The sequence below is a fragment of the Pristis pectinata genome, chromosome 30 (assembly GCF_009764475.1).
Source record: "Pristis pectinata isolate sPriPec2 chromosome 30, sPriPec2.1.pri, whole genome shotgun sequence".
NCBI classification, from domain to species: Eukaryota; Metazoa; Chordata; class Chondrichthyes; order Rhinopristiformes; family Pristidae; genus Pristis; species Pristis pectinata.
In genome coordinates this window covers 1,107,246-1,114,717 of record NC_067434.1, presented here as the reverse complement: position 1 = coordinate 1,114,717, position 7,472 = coordinate 1,107,246, and the positions used below count along the sequence as shown (strand labels likewise).

The window sequence follows — 7,472 nt, the reverse complement described above, 5'->3', positions numbered from 1 at the left end:
CACTTTTGTGGGGAACTCTTTATGGGTACAACGCATTGTAAATAGATTCGGCCAAACTCCTTATATCCGTGTCTCATACTCCCAAGGAGAGTGGGGCAGAGCGATCGTGAAAATAAAGATTGATGATGGGAAGTTTTCACTTTCTAACGGCATTAAATTAATTTTGCTACAAGAGCCAATGGATCTGTCACCACAATCGTCAACTGCTCCCTGAACTTAGTCTATGTCATTGCATAAATACACGTGTTTATGCAGCAAATCAGAAGCTGGAGCATGAAATCTAATTCAGTTACAAAACTGGGGAGATAAGCTAAATTATATCCCAAATTCCACAATAGGTTCCATCTGGAATAAACTGTAAATACTGACCATAACAGGATGAAGTTTCCCAAGATGACAAACAACAAGATTACGAATTTCCTTCTGCTCTCCATCTCTCGGTCTCTGGGAGTTTCCCCACTCTTATGACCCCGGAATGTCCTGCGGGCTCGGCTGGCCAGCAAATTATGCTTGACTGTTAAAGCGTTGAAGAGCAGAATCAAAACAAACGGGACACACGGGGTGAGAACGTAAGGAAGAAACTCCACTATTGTCCAGGTTACTGAGGTTATAACACGGACATCCGTGTAACAAAACCAAGGGAAATTCGACCTCCTGTACCAAGGTGTGTGCATGAAATACCAGAAAATATTCTTTACACTGCTCAGTCCAGACGCTGTTCCTAGAACCGTAGCTGCTGTTTTCTCGGTGGAACACCAAGATTTCAGCTTTTGGCAACAAATGGATACAAATCTGTCAACGGTGAAAGTGACAGTGAACCAGACGGAACAGTCCGTGACGGCGTGAAGTAAGACAGCGTGGACATTACACACGGTGATTTTCTTCACAAAAAAACATGCGGTGAACAATTAGAATTTGTCTAAATATTAGATCAAAGATAAAGACCAGTAGATCCGCCGCTGCTATGCCCACCAGGTAGCGGGTGACCCACCTGGAGAGACCCCAGATTCCCCGAGATAGGACCACAATCGTCACCAGGTTAACTGCCAGAAATACGAAAGGGACGAATTAACAGGACAGAATGAGAACAATGTCAGCATTGTCGTGTCGTCGTGGGATAATCTTGAAGAAATAGAATATTTTGCGCCTTATACCGAGGGTGTCATTGATTGCATCTGCTGCTCCCGGTGCGGCCTCCTGTCCATCTGTGACAGCTTCAAAATTCGCCTTTGTTCCGTCCGCCGCAACAGCCTGGACCTCCCGTTGGCCACCCATTTCAATTCTACATTCCACTCCATACTGTCATGTCCATCCATGGCCTCCCCTACTGCCACGTTCAGGCCAGACGCAGACTGAAGGAACAACACTTCATGTTTCGCCTTGGGAATCTCCAACCTGATGACCTTAACAAGATTTCTCTAAATTCCTGTAACCCCACCCTGCCCCTCCTCATTTTTATCCTTTGACTTCCCTCATTGCTGTGGCCTCCTTCCTCCTTCTCTTTCCACTTTATTCACCCTCATGATCTGCCCGCCCCTACCCCTGTCCTCAGGACCTGCCTGTCCTGTCCTCACCTCCTCCCATTTATTCCATGGTTCACTACCCTCTCCTTCCGGATTCCTTATTGATTAAACCTTTGCCTCTTGTAACTATTTCCTCTCAGCTTCTTAGTTCTCCCCCACCTCCACCCCCCCCCCCCGCTGTTATATTTCCCCTCTCACATGGACTCGGCTATCACCTGCCTGTATGTAGTCCTCCCACTCCCCCGAACTTCTTGTTATGGGTTATGTCTTCTTTACCAGTCCTGATCAAGTGTCTCGAACCGAAATGTCGACTGTTTCTTTCTCCATTCATGCTGCCTGACGTGCTGAGTTCCTACAGCTTCTGCTGAATCTCTTGTGTCTCCAGGTTGACCTGTTTTTTGTGTGGCAAAGGTCTGCCCCATTCTGTGAGGGATGGGAAGTCCTGACAGGAGGTGTAACCACCAGCCTCCCAACGGCAGGTGGACAACTGGTCCCTGTTGTCTGAAGTGTGAGCGCTGCGGGCAGGGTTCGAACCTGCGTGGAGAATCCCCATTGGACTTAACCACTCGGCCGTTGCAGCGCTGGCCTCGTTTAAACGTCCATCGTTACACTCTATCGAAATTGTGTTTGTTTGCGCTGAGATGAGGATTGAAACCGTTTCGTTTTCTGCAAGAAAGAGTAGCGAGGTGGGTGAATCCGCATCCCGATACCACCAGAAGTCGCGCCGTTTGGAGTTATGTATTCTGCACCGTTAGTGCAAAACATGAGTATGTAGCGATGTCATTGGCTTCTGTGCCGAGAGTGAACGAGTTTTCCACGACACAGATGAAAGTGGCTGTCCCCGCGCCGTGAAACACGGACCTCCATTCAGTGTTAAGAAGACGTGTGTGTTCCTTCAACTTCTGAGTGCAGTGTGATGAGCAGAGAAAGTTACTGCCTCCTCCGTATTCCCTCCGTCCCTGTCGACGTTGAACAGTCCTTCAAGTCCATTCGATGTTCCCCCCGATTCCTCCATGTGAGTGATTTCAAAAGATTAATTTTCATTCATTACTGAAACATGTTAATGTCTCCAGTATAGAGTCACAACAAGTTGTGTCATGATTAACGACATTCCGTACGAACTGTTTGGACCATTCGTAGGTCGGACGGAGGAACATCGACGACTTCATGGATTTGAAGAAGTTCGCCAGACGGTTAACTTACTTGAGGCTCATGGAGCTGTCAGGTTATTGCTCGTTTGAGTGATATCACGGTCGCTTTACACACTGACTGAAAACGCCTCTGCATCAGCTCGCCTGCACACATATAAATCGATACATATTGGCAACCGTTAATGCTTAATGCAAACTGCGTGAAATAAGACAAAGTAGTTTTTTTTGGGAAACAGCCGACTGGAGTATGATATTGCGGAAATGGGTTCACGCACCAGACTGCTGCAAAAGTGGGGCACAGTTCAATTGACTGAACATTGAAAATATTCACAAACAATGAATGATGCAAAATGAAGCTGGGCTGGAATGATCACTTCCACCTGAATGTTACTGGATTGTGTTCGTTCCTTCAGTTATCAATTCTTCCTTGTGGAATTCCCCCAAAAAAACTCTCAGTGCCGACATATAAATAATTATCACATCCGTAGACAAAGTGTTCGTGGATGCGGTGAAGATCAGAATTACGACACACAATCTGGGGCGGCAGAAACTGAGGTCAGAATTAAATTTCCAGCTATCGCAATCTCAAAGTGACGCACAGTAAAGCAACCGGTATGAACGAGGGCGTTGTATTCGGGTTTGTGGCTCAATTTACTTCAGTGTAGATTAAATTGTCTGCAACTTCAAGCCACTTGTGTCCTGGCCAAAAATAGTAGCAGGTATTCGGAAAGTTCCCTGCACTTCTCCATTTCGGGCTTTTCCACATCAGTGCCCACAACGCCCATTAACATGTAGATGCATCATTTTCCACAGTCTCACCGTGCAGACAAAGCCTCTGCCTCTCACAACACGATTCCAGTCTTGCTCACTTCTTAGCCAATTACCTTGCGTCAGTGATAATAAGTACTAAGGAAATCGGTGCTTCTGAAATAAAACAGGGCTTGTCCGGGATTTGAACCCCGGACCTCTCACACATCAGCCCAAACATACCCCTAAGCGAGAATCATACCCCAAGACCAAAGAGCCGCTGGTAAATTTTGTTGAATATCGGTGGGTCAGGAAACATGAATGCATTTGATGGAACAGGTTAATTCGCAGTTTCAGAGGACACGAACATGGATAAAGCGTCCCAGCAATACATAACCATCGCAGCCTGTGGGGCAATCCAAAACGATCTACTAACGTGATGAATTGTCTCAATTTCACAGGCGGGGGAATAAAAGCAGAAAATATTGAAAATATTCAGAGAAGTTCTTCCTCCAGATTCAGTTGGTATTTGTCGGAAAAGTGCAGGAAGGAACAGATTTGGCACGGGACTGACTGAAGGAGCCCCCCATACTGTGGCGGGAGGCAGCTGTTGGTCATTAATAAGGTAGTGATCTGTTGAATGTGGTTATGAAGTTTTCTGGTCAAACCAGATATGAGTAATTTTCTCGCCGACCGGTATCCTACCATCTGTCCAACCGGCCCAATCATAGGTGGATATCTCCGAGTCACTGCAGTGGACTTTGCACACGTGTCTCGGAGGAAGCTGCGGATCTCCTCGTTGATTTTTTTCGGGTGTTCATTCAGGCCTGGTGACAACTGGAAAGTTAGTCGGCGATGCTGACACTGTGGAGAATAAGTTGCGTAGGAGTCGAGATGAGGAAGCTTCGTTTCCCATCACCTTTTGAAAGCCGAATTTCCTGAAAAAAGATAAGCGATCAAGTATGTTCCAGTGTCTCCCGTTTGTATCATGTGAGAGCACAGATGAAAGAAATCTTCCATACTTGGCTCTAAACAGAATGCAATTCATGCAGAGCCACATCGGAATGAAACGTAAGATTAACTGGATATCCGTTACCTTCTTACCGACGAAGTGAGTTCACAACACGGTCCGTAACAAGTATGTGGATTAGTGCCTCCTGCCATCAGACCTCACCAGGCTCGCTAAATGTTCGTTGTGGATTCCCCCATCAGCGCAAATCTGTGTTCTTAATTTGCTCCGGCAAATCTTTCACATTTATCAAAACATCACAGTAAGGTTGCAACTTATTCGGTCACTTTCACACATTTGTCCAAGTGTCTCCGTGTTCCATCGGAACCGTTTCCCATTTCCATTTGCATTCGTCGTTAAGGTCCTAGAACTGAAAACAGAAAGGCAAAGAGGAACAGAAACAGCCGTCGCCCATCCCTCGCGTCATTTCGATATTCATTCTATCCTTGTTAATGTTTCTTGTGAATATGTCGAATCTTCAATTTCTGTTCTTGGAATCTCCAACGGTCCTCGCTTGCGTGACGGTGGGAAAAGTATCGAGGGGGTGGCAGTAAAATTGGCTCAACCAGTCAGTACATTGCATAGACTAATCGCCCAGACGTGGCAAATTGGCAACCGAACGCACCTGTGTTTGCCACTTCAGCTGTTCTCGCGTTTGTTTCCAACGTCCGGGTTGATTTCCAGAACAGTTTATCTGTAATACTTTGCTGAATTATAAGATGTTCCTAATCTACAGGTTCATTTCTTGTTCAGGAAATTTGTGAGTGTTTTCTTTCGGCATTATTCGGTTCCTAGCTGCATCTATATTTCATGGTTTTGCACCTTCCATGAGTTTCATGTTGTACCTTTCTGCCCTGGGGAACACTTTTTGGAATTCAGACTTTCGATCTTTAAGTAATAACCATTCTCCATCCACAACTGGAACACTCAGAGTATTTCCGCAATCCACCTCAGATTACCTGTCAACAAAGTTTCCTTTTCTGTTGGATCGAAAGTCCTGCAGTCACCCTGAACTACACCAATGTTCGAACTGACTGTTATGTTCTACCACATTTTGATTACTGTTCCCAAGGCAACTCTTCATTTTAGCATGGTATTATATCCGAATAACATATTTCCCAATCGGTTCCTCGCATTCCAATCGAGAAATCCCACTCATTCACAATGCAGGAAATTATCCTCCGTAATATTGGTACTGACCTGATTTGCGGACAGGGGAGGCAACATGAAGGTGTGAAACAACAAGTAACAGAACATTGGTAAGAATGACAATGGACACCGTGTTACAGATTGTGCTGATCAGTGCAACGACAGTTGTCCAAAATAGCAAGTGTAAACTTGAACACACGTTGCAGCTGAGAATTGAGCCGAAATCCCGAGCCTAAGACTGCTCGGACACACTGCCACCAGCCGATCCGTCCACAGATAACATCTTAAAGTTCATTTGTTCTGTTCGCGATGCTTCACTGACAACACATAGAAATACCCTCCGAAGCGGAACATACACCAAGATGATAAATATTTCTTCAGTGTGGCAGACAGTCGCCGTTGGCGTTTCCAAGAATTATGTGCCGTTACCAAGAATTCGGATAAATAACACGATTTAGACATGATGAGGCAACTGGAGTCCAACTATGCCGTAAAATTAGCAGATTGTGTCGAAATGCAAATCGACGGAGGGGTAGATCTACAGATGGTTAGATAAATAGAGAAGGGGGGCAGATAGTCGGAGGGATAGGGAGAGAGAGAATAGTTATGTAGTGTGGCAGAGCAACAGAGGGGTGCGAAGCAAGTGGGGAGATGGGGAGAGAATGTCTTTGTGGGAGAGGTGAACCGAGAGAGACAACTTGAGACATTTACACAGAACCAGGTCATTTAGCCCTTTCTGATTACACTACCTTTCACCAAGATCTTGTTGATTTTCTTGTGCAATACGAATGTCCTGTATTTTTACCTGGTCATTTATTCCTTCAAGTTCCAGATATCGATGGAACTCAACTTAAGTTTCATGGACGGACTCTGACATTTCGAGAAAATGGACCAGAAGGGATAACCAGAAGTTTATCCAGAAGGGATAAACCCTGCCCTGACTCAAGATATTTCATCTCCCTTCAATTCTAAACCTCCGAAGAATGGAGGAAACAAAATGCAGAGTGCGAGAGACATGCAGACAAGGAGTTAAAGGCTAGTAAGCTGAATTAGCGACACTTATAGGCACAGAGAAGACAATTTGGTTGCCATATCAGATGTGCGAAAGCGGAACATCTGCAAGTTCCAGTGTCGGGAGGTGAGCCGGAACAGATGTTTCTGAACCAACTCCAGCGACACATTTTAACTTCACCACGCGACCTCGTGGCGCAAAGGCAGCGCGTCTGACTCCAGATCAGAAGGCTGCGTGTTCGAATCATGTCGGAGTCATGAGTAACTTATTGTTTAGTCACAGCGTTTGTGGCGAGTCTGCTTCCCAATTCACAGCAATTCCCCTTTGATGTGAACATCTCAACAGCACAGCCTTGATGAGCAACTGTCCGGTACGTGTTTCTTTTTGTCATCAGGACTTCCACTGCTTACGGTCTCATTCCTTGAGAAGTGCAGGTCCTTGGATAAGAACGGAGTGGAATGATGCGATGCTAAAGCGGCAAATGGTCGCAGCGTAGATCAGTATCAGAGTCGGTATGGACGATTGGGCCGAAAGGCCGTGTCTGTGTTTTACAAATTTGTGACTCTGAATCTAATCTTGTGTTCTATCCTCCGCTGCCCATCACTCTGATTATTTCACACCTCCTCGCCGCCTCCACCATTCGTTTTGATCAAAAGTTTCGCTGCAAGATGTAGCCGGCCGCAATGTGTACTGAATTCAGGAATTATTCTAGGAGGCTGCTCAACGGTCTGCTGAACTAGATTCAGAGTTGTAATTACTGCGGTTGTTCAGGAATAAAGGCATTGACTGGATAAGTTACTGATAGTTCTGCAGAAGAGTTTTCTTCCCCCCGCGACTCCCTCGCAGACAGTTCTCTGTCAAACGGTGTGTCTCCAGCTCTC

At 45.8% G+C, this 7,472-nt stretch overlaps 1 non-coding gene across 1 annotated transcript; it reads left to right on the top strand.

Annotated features, from left to right (window-relative positions):
- The first annotated feature begins 6,776 nt into the window (after positions 1-6,776).
- trnaw-cca (transfer RNA tryptophan (anticodon CCA)) lies at positions 6,777-6,848 on the top strand. Its single transcript has one exon. It is a non-coding gene; the product is annotated as a tRNA-Trp (tRNA).
- Positions 6,849-7,472: the final 624 nt, after the last annotated feature.